The following is a 21,346-nucleotide window of genomic DNA, read 5'->3' on the forward strand; positions in this document are numbered from 1 at the left end:
GATATTAGAATGGCTACTCCTGCTTGCTTCTTGAATCCATTTGCTTGGAAAGCTGTCTTCCATCCCTTTACCCTCAGGTAATATCTATCTTTGTGACTTAGGTGTGTTTCTTGTATACAACAGATTGCTGGGTTTTGTTTACGCATCCATTCTGTTAGTCTGTGTCTTTTTATTGGAGAATTAAGTCCATTGATGTTGAGAGAGATTAATAACCAGTGGCTGTTAGATCCTTTGAATTTGATGTTGGCTGTGGTCATATGGTTGTGTGCTTGGTTGCTTTTTGTTTTACTGAAGTGAGGTTATTTATTTCCTGTGTTTTCTTGAATGTAGCTAGTTTTCTTGGGTTGAATTTTCCCTTCTAGTGTCTTCTGTAATGCTGGATTTGTTTGTAGGTATTGTTGAAATTTGTTTTTGTCATTGAATATCTTGTTTTCTCCGTCTATGAGGACTGAGAGTTTTGCAGGGTATAGTAGCCTGGGCTGACATCTGTGTTCTCTTAGGATCTGCATGATATCCGTCCAGGTCCTCCTGGCTTTCATAGTCTCTGTTGAGAAGTCAGGTGTGATTCTAATGGTTTTGCCATTATATGTTACTTGGCCTTTTTCCCTTGCAGCTTTTAGTATTTTTTCTTTGTTCTGTATACTTACTGTTTTGATTATTATGTGGCGGGAGGATTTTCTTTTCTGGTCAAATTTGTTGGGTGTTCTCTAGGTCTCTTGTATTTTTATTGGCCTCTCCTTTCAGTTGGGGAAATTTTCTTCAATGATTTTGTTGAAAATATTTTCTGGGCCTTGGTGCAGGGAATCTTCTTTTTCCTCTATTCCTATTATTCTTAGGTTTGTCTTTTTATGTTGTCTTGAATTTCTTGGACGGTCTGTGTAAGGAATTTTTTAGATTTAACATTTTCTTTGACAGATACATCTATTTCTTCCATTGTATCTTCCACACCTGAGAGTCTTGCTTCCATTTCTTGTAGCCTATTGTTTATGCTAACCTCTGTAGTTCCTGCTTTCTTCCCTAAGTTCTTTCTCTCCACAATTTCTTCCATTTGTGTGTTTTTTTTTTAATTTTTCCAATTCTATCTTCAGATCTTGAGCCATTTTGTTGGTTTCCTTCACCTGTCTGACTGTATTTTCCTGTTTTTTCATCAATTCCTTGAGCTGTTTGTTTGAACAATCCTCTGTTTCTTTTATTTCATTCAGTGATTTAAGCATTTCCTCTCTAAAGGCCACAAATTGTTTGGCTGCAGCTTCCTCTATTTCTTTTCGTATTTGTGTCCCGTGGTTTGGTCGGTTTTGTTAGGGATAACTGGCTGCCCCTTGGAGCAGTATCTGGGGGTTGATCTCAGGGTTCCCAGTCTTTTGTAGGTCTGAGGTTGGGGCTCTATGCCCCAGAGCCCAAGAGGTGAGTACTGCTCTCCTGGTAACAGGAGGCTATCTGGGGCACAGCAGTTCCCTGGGTTGGGCCAGTCTCTGGGACCTTTTCTGGGGATATACTGGGTTGCCTAAGTCTGTCCCCTTTGCTTCGTTCCTTGTTCCTTGTGAGGGTTTCTCCAGACAGTGACTCTAAGACTCTGGTGTCTTGGGGCACACAGTTCTGTCTGTAAGAAGTAGTTGGTACAAAGCAGGCCTCTGGGCTGGCAGAGCGTGAGCCCGCCTGCTAGTCTGTAGGAGCTGGTTTCCCAATAACTCTGTGCTCCCTGCTTGGGCCCATATCCGTGATGGCTGGGTGTACTCGCCTGTTTGAGATCTGTGGTCTGCGAGATTTTCCCCAGACAAAGCCTAGGTGACCCAAGCAGCATGGTTTCTTACTTCCCTGTGGGGCCCTCTCCGGACAGAGATTCTCAGTCTGTGTTGCACTGGGCCGCGCAGCTCCTCTGTACCGGTGAGCTGGGCGTGCAGCCACTCTCTCCATGCAGCAGGAGCTCAGTTGTGATGGCAGCGGGTACCTGTGGTCTGTGAGACCTTCCAGGGAAAGACTGGGTGACCAGTGATCAGACTCGCAACTTTCCTTCCCCGTGGGGTTTTCTTGCGACTGGGACTCAGTCTCAGGCACCCTTGTGCTCACCAATCAGCCTGGGAAAGTGATCAGGATGCGCAGGCTTGTGGCTCCAGCTCGGAGACCCAAAGCCCAAGTTCCCCGGGATCTCTTCCGGGTTCTGGCTGTACGGCTGAGAGTGGACCCGACCGATTCCCACGCCGTGGGAGCCTCCCCTCACCTGGGAAACAGGATCGCTGTAGTTTTAGGGTCCAGAGTTCAGTCTCCTGGTCGCTGCACGGAGAGTGCTGTCCTGCTTCTCAGACACAGTGCTCTCCCGGCGCCGCCGTCTTGGCTCCTTCTAGGATGAGTTTTTAAAGAAAAAAAAAAAAAAAACTGGAAGTGGTAAATTGTATCAAAATACATTATATGTATATATAAAATTCTGAAATATTAAAAAAATGCATCCAAAATAAGGAAAAGGTATAGAAAGGATATAAGAGCTGAAGGAATTTTATATCTCTTTTTCCTCAAAAAAGCGCCATATCTCTTTTTCCTCAAAATTGAAATATTTCTTCCTAGGGTTTAATAAGCTTTGGGAAGTGAAAAACCTGACAAGTTATAACGTTCTTCAGTAATGAAAAAAAAAAGAAAAAAAAAACTTACAAGATAAGGCTTCTGTATCAAAGCAGATGCTGAGGCTCATAGCCAAACTTTGGGCAGAGTGCAGGGAATCTTATGAAAGAAGGAGGAGATAGAAAGATCTAGATGGGACAGGAGTTCCCCAAGAAGAGCAAAAGAACCAAGAAATCTGGGCCCACGGATCCTTTCTGAGACTGGTACTCCAACCAAGGACCATTCATGAATATAACCTGGAACCCACACACAGATGTAGCCCATGGCAGCACAGTCTCCATGTGGGTTCCCTAGTTAGGGGAACAGGGACTGTCTCTGACATGAACTCAGGGGCTGGTACTTTGATCACTGCTCCCTGAGTAGGGAAGTTGCTTTACCAGGCCACAGAGGAAGAAAATGCAGCCAATGCTGATGAGACCTGATAAGCTAGGGTCAGATGGAAGGGGAGGAAGACCTCCCATATCAGTGAACTTGGAGAGGGGAGTAGATGAGGGAGGGAGGGTGCAATTAGGAGGGAATGAGGGAGGAGGCTACAGCTGGGATACGAAGTGAATAAACTGTAATTAATATAAAAAATTAAAAGAAAAGAAGGTACTCATGAAATTTACATGATTCACAAGGCCTTTCCCTATGCTGTAAATGCAGTAAACAACTGCAGAGTGACAGGAAATTCTCGTTAGTGAATTAGCCTGCACGCGTTTTGGAGAGCTCCAGGGACGAAGTTCTCATGTCGTGTCACCAGAGGACCATGTTTCTGCCATGCAATTGCCTTTGATTTACCACCATCATGCTTCTGTGAATATCACCCATATTTCTGAGAGTAACCCCAATAAACATACTGTTCATTAATTTAAGCTTTCATGGAAACATTTCTCATTCTTGTCATTGTCATCCATCTGGGGTGAAGAGATGTGTGCCCTTCTCTAATTTCACAAAACAACGAGTGGCACAGTTGTTGACATTGATGTAGTCCTATGTCAATGATGCACAGTTTGGAAAAGCCAGATGAGAGCCTTAGAAAAAACAAACTAGAGAATTATGCCTAATATATTTTTCTACAGTGATCATAAGGGTATTTGAACAGTTAATAACCCCCCCTTTCAGATTTTTAGAATTAACTTTGGGGATTTTGTTCCCAATTATATTATTGAAATTATGTTTCAATCTCTACCCTCCACACTGCCTTCTAGGATATTAACCCCACTATTCTCATCACACTTGGTGTCTCCTTCTTCTATGGCCCACTAGATCCAGTCAATGCTGTAAGTATGAGCAGGGGTCTGGGCTGCCATCAGCTGGGCCAAATGTCACATGACACAGAAAAATTGACTCCTCCCAGTAGACATTATTGGGCAACAGCTCTCCAGTTAATTAAGGGAACTTTTGAGCCTGCTCTTGTGTTGAGTAGCTTGCTTTCGTGAAGGTCTAGTGTGACCTTCTGCTGCTGTGAGATCATGATTGCACCAACCCTGTCATATCCCAAAGAAATTTCTGCCCAATTTTTCCTCTAAGAATCATACGAATGCTAATACTTTATTAGTTGCTTCATTATAATTTACCAGCAGTTATTTACATGTTTTAATATATTTTTACTTTTTTGTGATTTTTAATTATATGTGCATGTTTACGTCTGTGTATACGTGTGTGTACATGAGTGAGGTAGGGTTATTGGGTCTGGAGGAAGAGGAATTAGAGACAGTTCTGTCTCCGTGACATGAGCATTTTAAATTAAACTAAAGTCCTCTACAAGAACAGTAAGTACTCTTAATTGAGCCCTTCTGACCCTAATATTCTTTATTGCAGTGTTTAAATTTTATCAACTATCACTAATATGAATTTTTGTATAAGCACAAATATGTAGAAAGGTATAGAATTTTATAAACCATATAATTTGGAATCTATTAAAATAATATTCTATTTCACTTAAACCATCAAATTCTCTCCACCTGAAAATGCAATGACAGTTTTAAAAGGGTTCTGATTGGCCTGCTCTTTGATTACCTCCCCCTGAGGGGGGGAGCAGCCTTACCAGGCCACAGAGGAAGACAATGCAGCCACTCCTGATGAGACCTAACAGACTAGGATCAGAAGGAAGGGAAAAAAGACCTCCCCTACCAGTGGACTTGGGGAGGGGCATGTGTGGAGAAGGAAGAGAAAGGGAGGGATTGGGAGGGGAGGAGGGAGGGAACTACAGGGGGGATACAAAGTAAATAAAGTGTAATTAATGACAAAAAATTTTAAAAGAACTGAAAAAAGGTTATTTTATAGCTAGTTGCTTTTAATCAAATTATTTTTCAATATAATTATATAAATAAAGTAAGTAGTTAAGTGTTTTGAGACTGCATGACATAGGCTTCTCTCACAATGGTCGTGGTACTACTTTTAGTTCCAGGTTATAGTTGTAAATACAAAGGTGTCAGATCATTACCACATGAAGAATTTGGGCTGAGACTCCATGTAGATCCTTGTTATTACACGTATTAGTACCTCGTCTGAACAGCATCCTCTAAGCACTTTTTATTTTTGGCGTTGGCCTTAACTTATGCTTGTATCCAAAAGTCTGTTCCAAGGCACATATACTCCTTCTCTACCAGAGGACTTTTACAGGGTACATAAGCACCACTATAATCAGAAGTTTTACATTGGCCTTTCACTTGAATTGTTTTAGATTTGGGGATTCACTATGTAGTTCAGTTTTGAATGAGGAAATAAGAAAAGCACCTTTCGGCTCCTGTCTTGATATTCATAGAGTGACATTCAACAGGCTGAAGTTATATAGGCTTTCATTTACTGAGTGGGTGTGTGTAGGGATGAATGTGATTTGGTTTTATATAATTTTTTTAGAGTTCATATCTGTATTTAAATTTTAAATAGAAAAAGTAATATCAGCTCATTTGCGGAAAAATATTTATAGTACTTTTAAATAATATAGCCTCAGGAAAGAGTATCTTAATGAAAAAAAAATCCTATATTACACTAAGGAAATACAACTCAAATAACATTAAAATGGCAGCACAAGTTGCCTCTTTTGTCTTATATCTGTTTCTATGGAAACAGTATATTTTCTGTATATGTAATTTACACCTTTTAGAGTGATGAAAGTACATATTTGTCTGAGTAGATTAGCAGCTTTCATTCTAACCTGAGGGGAAAAAAAAATTAAAAAGCACTGTTTTAGAACCTTGGAATATGTGTTTTGATTTGACTGAAAATTATATGTACATGAAGTAGAAGTACTTAGCTCATTTTGTACAAATTATTTTAGAGAATATGCAGAAACGTAAAATAAAAATAAATTAGGCCCAAATCCTCAAATCCTGCAGTAATATCCAATTTACACCAGGAATATATATATATACATATATATATATTAGAAGCCTGTAGACAAGGACAACAAAATACTCTTCAATGGAAAAGACATATCCAAGTGTTTCTCTGTGAGAGTTCTCAATAGAAGTACAGAGGGTAGACCTTATATGCCTTCCCATTCTTTTATCCCACACATTTCCTTATAATATATGACAGTTCAAAGCTTTCATCATAATTGTTAATAAGTCATTAAATAGACATGTTTGTTTTTTCTAGTAGCGGTCACAGTATATTACCTTTATCAAAATTTTAATTAAATTGCAAACATTAACTTGTTTTACCAAGTTATTTCAATCTGTTTTGTTTGGTCTGATTGCATTATGTTTATGTCTGCATCTGATAAATGTAAAACATCTCTTAAAGATCTATTTTTATATTCTGTTCTGTAACTTTTATTATTATTTATATGTGCCTGCTCTGTTTTTCTCTTTAATATTTATCCCTTTTCTCTTTAATCTTTATACTTTTTTATTTCCTTCTTCTTATACTGAATTTTTTCATAATTCATAAAATCTCAGACACTGGCACTGAAAACATTTCAGAGCTTTAGTGCCACTAGAGTATTGATATGTTCTAGTCTAACAGGATTTATTTGCCTTAGCTATTCAGATTCTTCACTTCATATTTTGATTTTACTCATCCTCATTTTCAGAAGACATTTGCCTAGACTTTCATTTGTTACTGAATATGATATGATTTATTCCTCAGTCCTTTACTTTATTAACTGCAACAGATTCTTTCCAAATTAGCAATTTTCATGATAAATTAACTGTTAAAATGCTAATCTCTTTTAATAAGCAGAACTGTACTCTGAACCCAAATTCATACATTGAAATCTTAACCCACTGTGAAATTCTATTAGAGAAAAGATTTTTAATGGCATATTTGCTTCCCTGTATGGTAGGCCAGGTACCTTTATGCAAAGGGGTGCCAACTGGATATCTGTCAACAGTGAGGAAATGGCAAAAAGGTAGTTAAATACAAACCAGGAAAAGCATCACCAAATAGAAGAAAGTCATCTTGACACCCTATACTATGCTGTGAGTTAGTAAATTTCTGTTGATTATCAATTATCAATTGCTTTGTTGGATTATGCTATAACAACACAGAAATGAATAAAGACAGTAAACAAGAAAAAGGATTGCAGATATAAGCAACAATCAATTAACCAACAGACTAATACAATATGTATTAGGTTATGAACTGTATATATTAAAATAAGCAGGTTATGCTCTCAAACACCAAGTACTGAGGGATATAACTATACTTTCATATGTATATTTAATAGGCAGTTAAATACAAATTAGTTTCATTATATAAGATCTTAGTGTTATATGACTTGTGTCCTTATAACAGGAAACTAGTAATGGGGACAGGGACTGTCTCTGACATTAATTCAGTGGACTACTCTTTGATCACCTCAACCTGAGGAAGGAGCAGCCTTGCCAGGCCATGGAAGAAGACAGTGCAGCCACTCCTGATGAGGCCTGATAGACTAGGATCACAGGGAAGGGGAGGAAGATGGGATTGAGAGGGGACAAGGGAGGAGGCTGCAGTTAGGATAAAAAAATAATAAACTGTAATTAATAAAACAATGAATTAAAAAAAGAACAAGAAACACACAGGAACAGCATTGCATGAAGTGAGTACAGTGGGATAGCATAGCAAAACGTAAACTTCTGTTAGCTAAGAAGAGCAGTGTCAAAAAACAAAAACAAAAACAAAACATAACAAAGCAAAAAAACCCACCCACCAGGGTTAGGACTAAAACAAAGTATTTATTTTTCCATCACTAATTTCATTTGACTTTATTATTGCAGCTTTGAAAATTATCACAATGCACAAAGCATCAAATTAAATATTATTTGAAAGTTATATTAGAAGGTTTCATTCTTCAGTCAAAATAATTTAAGTACACACTCATATTCTTACTCTAAATATTTGAATGTTAGAACATCTTAATATTTTTTTCTGAAAATGAACTGCCAAGCAGAAAATATCCTGAATTCATCTAATCTTCTATGATATTAACTATGAATAAATTGAATTCTTTATTCAATATTCATCCATCCTTGAAGTTGGTGATTGATTTAATAATTTATAGAATGTTTATTTGTTTCTTTTATTTACCTTCTAAATTTTTGATAATTTCATATCTGAATAATATATTCATAGCACCCCTCCTATTCTACTCCAGTTCCTTTCATGTCCACCCAACCTTTCTCAAATTCATGACCTCTTCTTAATTATTATTGGTTCACACACAGAAACACACACAGACATACAGACACACACACATCCTACTTAATCTATTTAGTGTTCCTCATATGTGTGTATATATATTGACTGGCCACCTTGGATTGGATAACTGGTCCTGGAGGTCATTGTAGGGGAAATAACAGGAAAACCTATTATTCCTCTCTCAACAATCACTGACTGCTGAAAATTCTGCCTCTAGGTATGGGGTTTTATGATATTCTCCCCATCTGCATTGGCAAGTCAGCTTGTGTTCTTATTAGGAAAGTCTTGTTTAATTAAGCACTTGGTTGAAGTTGCACAGGTGCAGCACGCAGTGGGAGCTTGGTCTTACTGTCTCTCACATTCTTTCCACCAGCGCGATTGCATTTTTTCCTGAGTCTTGGATGTGATGGTTCTGTTAAAGAGTATAATTTAGGATAGTATACGACGTGATCACTTATTCCATGCCTTTGGGTGAATTTTAGGTCTCTTTAATACTATTCAACCACGGAAAAGGAAGAAATTTCTTCGCTGAGGGGTGACAGGCTACTTTTAACTTTGAGTACACAAGTAAGCATTTGCAATACAGCTAGAAACAATATTACTTTAGGACAATTGAAAGTAATTGGTTCTCCTGTTGGTTTTATGACCTTTCTAGAACAAATGATAGTGCTGGGGAGGAAGAGATTGCTCAGCTATTTTTATCCCTTATTAGTCTGTTTTACGTTTTTTATTTTAGAGCTTGTAATATAATTACAACATCTTGGCCTTCTCTTTCCTCCCTCCATCACCTCCTACACAGCCCTCTATGTTTTCCTTTAAATTCATGGCCTTGTTCTCACTGTCATTGCCTCTATGTTTGTGTGTGCCTGTGAGCGTGCATGTATGTGTGTGTATGTATTATTAAGTATAAATTGCTCAGTACATGGTGTTTATTTCTTAGGGATTCCACTTCTACAGCTTTCACTTCTTCTCAGCAGTCTTTAGTGCTGTGTGCAGGCTTGAGGCCTCCAGGGATTTTTTTCCTATATATTTTAGCATGTCCATGAATGTTGTCCTTGTTCACCACACATTGATTCTCAAATTGGTGACAATCTTGTGGTTTAGCTTCTGCTATTACTATGAAAAACAACATTATAGCAAATTCCCTGATGCTCTGGCACTTTCTATCTCTTCACCCTATGTTCTGCACACTTATCTGTAGGAATAAAGACATACACACATGTATGTATGTATGTATGTATGTATGTATATGTATGTATTGTTTATAATTATGCTAGTTTGTTAAATTATTGGTTGTAGATTCTCCTCTAGTATCTATGACTTAACTAGAACTGTGTAGGTAGCGATGTTTCTAGAACCAGGCCATGGTTTCCCTCCTGATGGGCAGTTTCTTAAATCCAATTAGAGAACTCTTGGCTACCACCTAGTTATGTTGGGCATCACTCCACCTTAACTATTGTCAATGCTGGTTGTTTATGTGATTCATAATTGTATGCATAAATATGCGAATTGTTTTCTCTTAGTTTATTTACTTTACATTCCAAGGATGCCCCCTCCCCTTCTTCCTTCCAGCCTCTCCTTTCCTTCCTTCCCTCTTTTCTTTTGCCTTCTCCCAAGAAAAAAGAACACCCCCCCTTATTAACATCAAGTCACATCAAGACAGAGCATATCATCATCCTCTGAGGCCAGACAAGGAAGTGCTGCCATGGGGAGGCAATCCAAAAGCAGGTAACAGAGTCCATGTCAGAAACAGAGCCCCCCCCCCCCCCCTTGCCAGGCACCCCATATGAAGAGCAGATCAGCAGTCGGCTACCTGTGTCCAGACCATGCATGCTCTTAGCTGATATCTCAGTCTCTGAAAGCATCCATGGTACTGGGTAAGTTGTCTCTATCGGTCTTGTTGTGAGGTTCCTGTCCCCTCCATGTCATTCCCCTGACACTTCCACAGGACCCCTGGAGCTCTGCCCCATGCTTGGCTGCATGTCCAGCATCTGTGTAGATCCACTGTTGCCTGGAGCCTCCGAGAACAGTCAAGTTAGGCTCCTGTCTGCAAGCATAGCAGAGCAGCATTAATAGTGCAGGGGCTGGCTCTCTACCATGGGGTGGGTCTCAGGTTGAGCCACTTATTGTTTGGACTTTCTGTCAGTCTTTATTCCTTCTTTATCCCTGTACTGGTAGGCAGGCTAATTTTGGATCACAGGTTTTGGCGGTGGGTTATTCCCCTTCTTCCACTAGTCCTGCCTGGCTAGGAGGTGGTCACTTCAGCGTTCATATCCCTCCCTGTTAGGAGTCTCAGCTAGACGCACACCTATATCCTCCCAGGAGCCTACCTGTTGCAGGCCTCCAGACTGATAAAGAGATGTCCCCTTCTTTTCCCTAGCCATTCCAGCTGCCACTCCAGTTCTCCCCACATCTGATCCTCACACTTGCTTCCCTACAATTTCATCACCTTCCCAGTTCCCTTTCTTCATCCACTTCTGCTATCTATATTATTTCCCCTCTGGGTGACATTCCAGCACACTCCCTTGAGCCCTCCTTGTTACTTAGCATCTTTGGGTCTGTGGATTGTAGTATGGTTATCCTGAACTATAGGTCTAATAACCACTTATATGTGAGTGCATACCATGTCCATCTTTCTGGGTCTGGGTTTCCTCACTGAGGATGATCGTCTCTAGGCCCATCCATTTGTCTGCAAATTCCATGATTTCTTTGTTTCTAATAGCTGAGTAGTATTCCATTGTGTAAATATATAATTTCTGTATCCATTCTTCAGCTGATGGATATCTAGGTTGTTTCCAGTTTCTAGCTATTATGAATAAAGCCGCTATGAGCATAGTTGAGTAAATGTCTTTGTTGCTGCATGATGGGGCATTTTTTTTGGGGGGGGGGTTTATATACCCAGAAGTAGTATAGCTGGAACTTGAGAAATAGCAATTCTCAATTTTCTAAGAAAGCACCACATTGATTTCCAGAGTGGTTGTACAAGTTTGCACTCCTACCAGCAGTGAAGGCATGTTCCCCTTTCTTCACATCCTCACCAGCATGTGTTGAAATGAAACATATAGTTTTAATGAACTTTTCTCATGTGGACTGATGGTAGTGCCTCCTGGTGTCAAAAGCCGCTGAGCAAATCACTCAAACACAGGCTTCACAAGGCCTTTTTTTAGTTGTTGGCCAGGGCTGTCCAAGCAATCCCCCAAATATGCAGCTTATTGCTTTTGCCCTTTCTTAGCCCCTGTCCCCAGAGACTGAAGGCAATTCCCACATGCTGAAAAGGCCACACACTTCAGAAACAGAGCCCAGAGATCGCTGAAGTGAATCTGAGCTGAATATCCCAACTCCAAGAACTAGCTAGCATGGTAAGAGAGATACCCTGAAAAGTTGCAAATGTTGAAAGCAATGGGCATTTATATACAGCTGTCCATACTTCTTTATCTGATGTCCTAAGCTTAATTCCTAGAACATACATCAGGTAGTTCACAATTGCCCGTAACCCCTGTTCCAAGGAATCCAATTCCCATGGCTCCTCTGGCACTTAAAATTACATGTGCACACCCACAATGTACATGCATAAACATAGAACTAAAAATAAACATAAACCGTTACAATATTAATAGAGTTTTTCCTAAATACAAGTGAAAAGAGAGGAAAGAAAAATGGTATGAATGTAGAGTTTGTGCAACAAACATAAAATTATAAGAGTTAGAATTAAAACTTTCTCCATCTGTATACTAAATTAAAAAAATTTCTCTTCAATTTTTCACATTATTTTACAATTTTACAATGGTAAGACTTAACAGATACATGGAAAACATTTCTGAAATAATAGCATAGTGATTTTTTTCTATATGAATTTACTGTTTTTACTTTCCTATCAGCCATGTTTCCCTACTTTTCTCAGTGCAAATGTTAAGTAACCCTATTTTTCATCTAAACTTGACCATTCTGGGAATGATAATGGGATGAGATTAAGAGCAGCATGTGTAAAAATTATTCCATTTTTAAATTTTATGATGGTAAGAGTTGAAGAATTGATAAGAGTATGAAAAATATTTTTGAAACAAATAATACTAATTATTTTAAAATATACACATCTCTAATATATTTTACTATTTAAGTAAAGTGTTTCTGTCCCTAAATTTCAGTACCATCACCCAGTAGAATGCCTGCACAACAGTAATCATTCTGATTTTCCTGAGGTTCTTTTCTTTCCCATAAATATACTTAGGAAATCAATTATACAATGACCTATCTTCTGAAGAGAATTTTTTAAATCTAGTCAGCAACAGTGGATGACATTGCAGAGGATTATTGTTGACTTCTGATGCTCTTGCTGAACAGAAGGAGTTAGTTAGCACACCCAGAGAGGAGTTTTGCTAAGAGATGTCAAAATGTTAATCATGCCAAATTTGGTCATCAGATTTTTTATCTGTGAGAGACAGAATAAGAATTTCTTGATACCTATGCTAAGGACATTATAAAGTTAATTTTAAAATTAATTCAAATGCCTGCCCTCTCATCTGTACATCTAAGAAAAATGTAATTTTCTAATTTGATAGTGCAATAAAAGTTAAGCAAAGGACTATGACTGTAGTGCAGTTGTTAGAGATATTACGTAACTTTATGGGGGATATGTAGTCAGGTAATTCAGAAATGTAAGGCATCTTCGGTTACATAGTGAGTTCAGGAGACCAACCTTGGTGTGTGTGTGAGAGAGAAAGACATTGTATCAAAAAAAGAGAGAAAAAATTGCACTTTCTATTCAATTTTTTTTTCAAAGCTAATGATAATGACCTTTAAAAAAACCTCTAATGGAGTGAGAATGGTCGAGTTTCTCTTGTTGATCTTCAAGATTATTTCTCTTATTTTAAGATGTTCTCCAGACAGTGAGCAAGATGGCATAGACTCGGCACCAAGAGGAAAGTCTGTTACTACTGGGAAGGGGATGTTGGAAACTACGATCATGGACCAGGCCACCCAATAAAACCTCACCCAATCCGCTTCACTCAACTTGCTGCTTAACTATGGTCTCTGCTGAAAAAAAGTGGAGATCTATTGTCCTCACAAAGCCAATGCTAAGGAGATGACCAAGTACCACACAGTGATGACTATGTGAAATCCTTGCATTCCATTTTCCCATAGAACATGTCTGAGTACAGCAAGCAGATGCAGAGGTTTAACGCTGGTGAGGACTGCCTAGTATTTGATGGCTTGTTTGAGTTTCTTCAGTTGTCTACTGCGGCAAGTGCTGTGAAACATAATGAGCAGCAGACAGACATTGCTGTGAACTGGGCTGGAGGCCTGCGTCATGCAAAGAAGTCTGAAGCATCTGGCTTTGGTTAAGCCGATGATACTGTCTTGGCCATCCTGGAACTGATAAAGTGTCATCAAAGGGTGACATTGATTGACATTGATATTCACCATGGTTATGGCATGGAAGAGGCCTTCTATAGCACAGACCAGGTCATGCCTGTCCTTTCATAAATACGGAGATTACTTCCCAGGAAGTGAGGACCTATGGGATATTGGGGCTGGCAAAGGCAAGTACTATGCTGTTAACTACTTCCTCTGAGATAGAATTAATGATGAATCCCCTGAAGCCATTTTAAAGCCAGTCATGTCCAAGGTAATGGAGATGTTCCACTCTAGTGCAGTGGTCTTACAGTGGCTCAGATTCCCCAACTGGGGATGGGTTACATTGCTTCAGTCTGACCATCAAAGGGCATGCCGAGTGTCTGGAATTAGTTTAAGAGTTTCAACTTGTCTATGCTAATGCTGGCTGAAGGCAGCTGTACCATTCATAATGTCGCTCCTTGCTAAACTTACAAAACAGCTGTGGCCCTGGACATAGAGCCCTATGAACTACTATATGGTGACTGCTTTGTACCGGATTTCAAGCTTCACATGAGCCCTTCTAATGTGACTAACCAGAACACTAATGAGTACCCAAAAAAGATCAAGTAGTGACTTTTTGAGAACTTGAGAATGCTGTCCCATGCTCCTGGGGTCCAAATGCAGGCAATACCTGAGGATGACATCCCAGAGAAGAGTGGTGATGAGGACGAAGAAGACCCTGAGAAATTCATCTTCCCCTGCTCTTCTGACAAACGAATTGCCTGTGAAGAAAAATTACCTGATTCAGATGAGGAGGGAGAAGATGGTCACAAGAACTAATCTAACTTCAAAAAAGCCAAAGAGCCACAACAGAAGATGAAAAAGAGAAAGATCCAGAAGAGAAAAAAGAAGTCACAGAAAAGAAAATTAAGGAGGCGAAGCCAGAAGTTAAAGGGGTCAAAGAAGAGGTCAAGTTAGCCTAAGCAAGAACTATAGCTCAGACTTCCCCCACATTCCTCACTTTTATATTTTATATTTTCTGGTTTATATTTTTATTAGATTTTATATTTTCTATTCCACTGAGTATTTATATAAAATATATTAAATATAATTTCCCCGAGGGACTAGATAGGAACCAGGGACCAGAGCCCAGGACAGTGGTGCTGGGATAACTCTTACTTTGCCGATCACTCCCAGGTTTTAGTTGTGAACCATGCACGGTCTGAGTGGAAAAAACAAAACAGAAGGCAAAATCCTGAACTGCCAAGTGCCTGTTTAGGAGCTGTTAAGATGCCCTTATTAAGCTTTCTGGAGAGGGTGACTGGGTCTTCTGGGACCCTTTATTCAGGCTTAAATAATATCAGCCATTTTTATATTTGTTATGTTTATACATTCCCACTGGTCTCAGGCAAGCATAAAAACTTAACACTGCCCTGTTTTCTCCCAATTCTTCAGGTGGAGATTGTCAGTGTAGCTTTGTTTTCAAGCTATTTTCATTTTTTGTAACTCTTTGTAGCAAATCAGCACATGTCTTTAAAAAAAGATACTCTCAAAGTAAACAAAGCACTGGGCAAGGAATGAAGAGTGAAGCCACCAATATGAGACACAAAAGATGATAAGGTCAGTTTCAAGGTAGAGTTGGGATTCATTTTAACACAGATGTCATCTTCACTGTTATGTTTCAGTATTGCTTATTTTCAAAAAAACTGTGTGTAGAAAAATTGTATTCACCATCCTTGGAACAGATGACCTCATTGCATTTCTTTTTTAAAAAAAAAGATTTATTTATTTATTATGTATACATAATATGTATTATGTATTATTATGAATGTATGTGTGCAAGCCAGAAGGGTGTACCAAATCTCATTGTAGATGGTTGTGAGCCATCATGTGGTTGCCGGGAATTGAACTCAGGACCTCTGGAAGAGCAACCAGTGCTCTTAACCTCTGATCCATCTCTCCAGCCCCCTCATTGCATTTTTTTTTTAATTTTTTTTTTTAATTTTATTTTTTTCTTATCAGTTACATTTTATTAACTCTGTATCCCAGCCGTGTCCCGATCCCTCATTCCCTCCCAGTCCCTCCCTCCCTTCCTCATCTCCACCATGCCCCTTTCCAAGTCCACTGATAGGGAGGACCTCCTCCCCATTCATCTGATCCTGTTTTATCAGGTGTCTTCAGGACTGGCTGCAAAGCTCTCTGTGGCCTAACATGACTGCTCGATTTGGTAGCATTTCTTATGAGATTTGGTAGTAGCCTGGATCCCTCAGCACCATTCCCCTTAGCATCCTTAATTATACAAAATGACCTTGTCTTGGAACCTCCTCAGGTGTGTTTCTTGGTCTACTCTGTACAACTGGCAGTTATTATTTTCTTATGTGCTTGTCAGATATTTCACACTTTCCAAACACTAGAAAAATATGCAAGTGTTCCAATATCTGTTTGACTGTCTCTTACTGGACATAGGAAGGAATAGATAAGGAAACCGTTCTTCCAAAAATTAGACTCTTAACAACAGGACTTATCCCATCACACAAACACACTCACATACACACACCCCCACATTCATTACCAAGCATGGAATTCTGATAATAAGGAGAAGCTCTGTCACAGAAGATTCTTTTTAGATTTTATGGTATGGATTTGGTGTTATATCAGTGTGTGTGATGCCCTCTCCAATAACTGCTTCTGTATGACAATACATATAATTAAAAAAAATCTGTGTTTGTGCACTGCATTGTCTATAACTTATGTATTCATGAAGTTCATGCTTTTGCTTTGTTTGTATGTATACGTATTGTTTCATTGTATGCATATGTATTTTATGTATATTAATTGTGCTCCAAAAAGTGGACAACCTAAACTCTAGGACCTATAAGTCTAACCCTACTTGAGAATGGCGATATTTCTGATGTAATTTATTAATATAAAGTCATATTATAATAGGAAAGAAGATACTTCTGTATCACACTGTCCTTGTGGAAGGATGTGTTTGTAGAGGGAAGACAGCAATAGATAGAAAACAGATAAAAGTGTTGCTGCTGTAGCTGCATGGTACTCAAGTCCTCAAAAGCTAGAGGAGAAGAGGCTGCAGAGGAGCAAACACCCTGCTAACAACTTGATTTTGAGTGAGTATCCTCTATGAAAATTGGGAGGACAGATTCTGTTGTTTCATATCCCTCACTTTATGTTATTTGGATTTTAGCGTCATGTCGATCATGAAGTCTATGTGAAGTGGTCATCTCGAGAGAAAGTTACTATGAGTTATCTTCAAGAAAATATTCCACCAGTTATATGTATACAAATTTAGAATGATTTGGAAACAATGTTTATTAAAAAGTAAAATATGTTTGATTCTACTGTGCGTGTAGCCTAGTTATGACTAAGACAATTATTCTTATGAAATTGTGTTATGAGACACCCCTTTAGAAATAAACTGGAAAATTTAGAAGATAGAGACAAAGATAGATGGGGCAAGAGAGAGAGGAAGGGCATCAGGGGAGAATACAAGATTGGCAGGATAGGATGAGGGTCGTTAGCCTGGTCCTTAAACATTTGTAGTGCCTGGCCTACAGTCATTGTTCAGTTCAAGCATCCTCAAAAGAACGTTTCCTGTAATCTTTCAGTTCTACAATTCTTCGGAGTTGTTGATCAGATAAATCCCAAGTATATAAATCAGAAGACAATAAAAGGTAGCATATAATTAAATTGTAAGCTGAAGTTTTCTATTAAAGGTAATTGAACAATGCATCATTGTTTTTCACTTGGACACAGTTATACCTGTTATAAAATTGAGTCTATACGAATAGTGAAGGTTTGTAAATGAGGTCTTTGCTGAAAAGTGTAGTACAGCTGAAAAATGCTTCCTTAATGGCATTTTAATTACAAATGGATACAAATTGCCATGTGTGACAAAACGTTAATATAAACCAAACAATGAAAATGTCTTCTCTGCTACGTTGCCTGATATTAAGAGGAAATAACCACGCTGAACAGCCAGCAAGATCATCAGGTCTCATGCTCTAGCATTCGCTGAATGAAGGGCATGTTGTTTTCTTAAATAAATTAGTCTTCCTGCTTATAATTTCAGTTTAACATCAACCTTATTCTGATAGTTTAAGAAGAAAATTTAACTCATCAATCATATGTGAACTGTGCTGGTTTAAAATTCATGGCAAATGTGAAGCTACACATTTTGAACAAATATGATGCACAGTAATATTTTATACTACAAAGCTGTCTAATTGTGTCTCTGAATTAATTTATCTGTGCACTAGTTACCAAAAGAAATAACTTTATTAAATATGAAAATAAAATATTTCAAAAAGCAAATATTGATTTAAAATATTTTTACCTCATTTCACTAATATTACAAAAAAGAAACTGGTAAATGACTTACAGTCTTACTACTTATTCTCATTTTACCAATAAAAACTAGCACTTTAATAATATATATGTTGAAAAGCATCACAAATAATGTTTAATTAGTAAAATTATTTTCCTGGTTACTAATAGCATTATTGTTATAAAAGGACATTAAGCCTGAACATTTTAGTAAAATAGCCTTAAAGCAAAACAAATCTTCTAAAAGTATATTCAAACTTCTTGTCATTTATGTTTAAATAGAGTGTGTTAAATATTTTCTTACTATAATTAAAAATAAGCATTTTAAAATTAGTGAACACATATTAAACAACAATAAAAAAACATCTTTACTTCATTTTTGTAAAGCATACCAGGGAAGACGTATAGTTTTGCTCTCATTTCAATAACTAAATATGTGATATTCAAAAGAGTTCACATGTTGTTTTATTTCTGTGTCCTTAATGATAAAAGATCAGGAATCCACAAAATTTGATTTGTAAATGATATTTTAAAAACTATATAGCACAGAAAATAATTTTATATTAAAAAGAGACTTTTTTTATCAATGCTTTTCCATTTTTTATCAATGCTTAAAAAGAGAATAAGCAATATTTTAAGTAACTTAAAATGTAATGATCTTTTTTCTTTGTCTCATAAATGCCAAAGAGTGAAATGATTTACTTTTTCAAGTTATTATATCCCAATTGATCTTCCAAGCAACGGACTTATTATCTGATTATAAAGATATGCACATTCATCAAAACCTAGAACCATCTGTCTCAATTCTACTTAATTTCATTATCATTCATCATTTAGACAGTGAGCTTATGACATAAGCCGCTACCAACGAGTAATTCTATACTTATTATCACTTTAGACCATGCACAGGCAGCCATCAGTCAACTCTTATTAGTCTACTTTAGAATTAAAATAATACCACTGAGTAGCCAGTCATCACTAATATGTGCAGAAAAGATTTCTTGTGTGCTTTGAAAAAATGTAAGGGTATGAGTTCTGTTTTTCAATGAGGTATTTATATTTATATTTAGAGTTTATAAATTCTTGAAATGACAGCAATAACTTAGTCGTATGTATATATGTTTCAAATGTTTATTGAATAAAAAATTTAAATGTTAAGAAAGAAGCATATTTGATGATGGGTGAGAGATAAACAGGCCAATAATGAATTCTGAGAGACGGAGAATAAGTCTTGCCCAGGAGCAAGTGCGTTGATATGTTATCAAGTCCCAAGCAGTCAGCCCAAAATATATTCACATATGAGCGATACTAGATGAACTCAGTAGATTTGTTTTATATATATATATGTATATATATATATGTATATATATATATACATATATATATATATATATATATATAGAGAGAGAGAGAGAGAGATGATAGGTGGTAGGTAGATAGGTAGGTAGATAGTATATACATACATATGAATATATTTGAGTATGTGCATGTGTGCGTGTGTGTGTGCCATTGTATACGGTGTAACAGTAAAATTTAAAGACTAGGAGGGCATACATTTGAGAAGGATTTTAATAGAGGGACATGGAAGGAGTTTGGGGGAAGAAAAAAGGAGAAAATGATGTGAGTACAGTACTCATACTTTAACAAATTTGTATATGTATATACACATGTATATGTATATGTATAAACTGTATGTAAATCTAAGAAGGAATAGTTGTCACTAAATATGCTTTTTAAGACTGTATAATTTTATAGATCTGGAGCAAATATTAGAAATGATACATGTGAATGTAAGAGAGAAATAATCTGTAATAGCGGGGTATTTCTTTTTCTTATCTATAACTTGAGAAAGAATTGAGTAAAAATGAGACAACATTACTTGCTGGAAACATGTTTCCTCTTTCTGTGTTACTATAATGAATATTAAAAATGTATCTTATTCTTATTCTGTACATGCATACCGAGTAGAGAAGCTGTATCTTTTCTATCTCCAAACCAAGAACACACAATTAAAAATAGTCCGTGGAGGATGTGGGAAGTCTTTCTATCCTCCTTACAATAATATAAAAAATAATGATAAGCTTATATTTACCAGAAGAAATTGATTTCCTATTATTCAGAAACATTGCATACATCTCTGGCTAGAAAGCAAGCATCAGGTAAAAGTATTTTAAAATATGATAACTGATCCTATTGATGATAATGTATACAATACATTAAATATTAGCTGTATTTATTTGTTTTTCATGACAAGGTTTCTCTGGATATCAAGCTCTAGCTGGCCTCAAACCTTTGTAGACTAGGCTGACCTCAAAGAGCCTGCCTCTGCCACAGAAGTGCTGGGATTAAAGGCATGCACCCAGCTTAACTATGTAATTTTAACACTACCAAATATGGCACTACAATTGAAGATCAAGTTTTTTTTTTTTTTTTTGTTAAGTTAATTTCTTGATGATTGACGATGGGCAGACATTGACTATCAAAAATTATTGACATTCCAACTAGCAGGTTGGAAACACAGAACCCAGAAGTAGTGAAAAAAAGAGGGATTTGGTATATATACTTAGGTACTGGATAGCAATAAATCAATTCAGTGTACCAAAAAAAATATACAATTATTGGATATTTAGGCCTTCTTTCTAATGCTTTCAAAACTTGGGTTAGTCGTCCCTAGTCATTATAAAGAGAGTACATGGCGGGAAAGGATTTTCCCTGTGACTTGAGGCAGTGTGAATGGCCTCAGCCAATAGAAAGCCTATGTTGCTTAAGGGAACCTATCAATCATCAATAAGGACTTATGGTTATTTGTCCCCAAAGTAATGACAAGTGATGAATATAAACACTAAGAGGATGAGAACAATACTGTGATGCCGTGGCTAAGGGATTTTATGATGTAAAGATTGATGAAAGGAAATAAAGAAGCTGTACCTTTAATTTAATGCCTTTATTACTTTTAGAAAATAAAATTAGGAACTATGTTGATAGCAGAGGGCCCTAAATATTAGGGAAGTTATAATAAGAAGATCCACCTGTACCACTCCTAAGCATATGCCCAAAAGATGGCCCACCATTCAATAAGGACATTTGCTCAACTATGTTCATAGCAGCTTTGTTCAAAATAGCCAGAATCTGGAAACAACCTAGATGCCCCTCAATAAAGGAATGGATACAGAAGTGTGGTAACATTTATACAATGGAATACTACTCAGCAATTAAAAACAAGGAAATCATTGAATTTGCAGGCAAATGGTGGGATCTAGGAAAGATCATCCTGAGTGAGTAACCCAGAAGCAGAAACACACACATATGCTATACAGTCACACACACACACACACACACACACACACACACACACACACACACATATATATATATATATATATAAATTAGCTATGCATATTAACCATTTAATATAGGATAAACATAATAAAATATACAGTCCTAA

The 21,346-nt window shown here is 37.3% G+C and overlaps 1 pseudogene; it reads left to right on the forward strand.

The window, feature by feature from the left end:
* Nucleotides 1–9,928: 9,928 nt before the first annotated feature.
* LOC129692700 (histone deacetylase 1-like) lies at nt 9,929–14,540 on the forward strand (annotated as a pseudogene).
* Nucleotides 14,541–21,346: the final 6,806 nt, after the last annotated feature.

Source organism: Psammomys obesus, unplaced genomic scaffold (assembly GCF_907164565.1).
Source record: "Psammomys obesus unplaced genomic scaffold, mPsaObe1.curated_primary_1811, whole genome shotgun sequence".
Taxonomy (NCBI): Eukaryota; Metazoa; Chordata; class Mammalia; order Rodentia; family Muridae; genus Psammomys; species Psammomys obesus.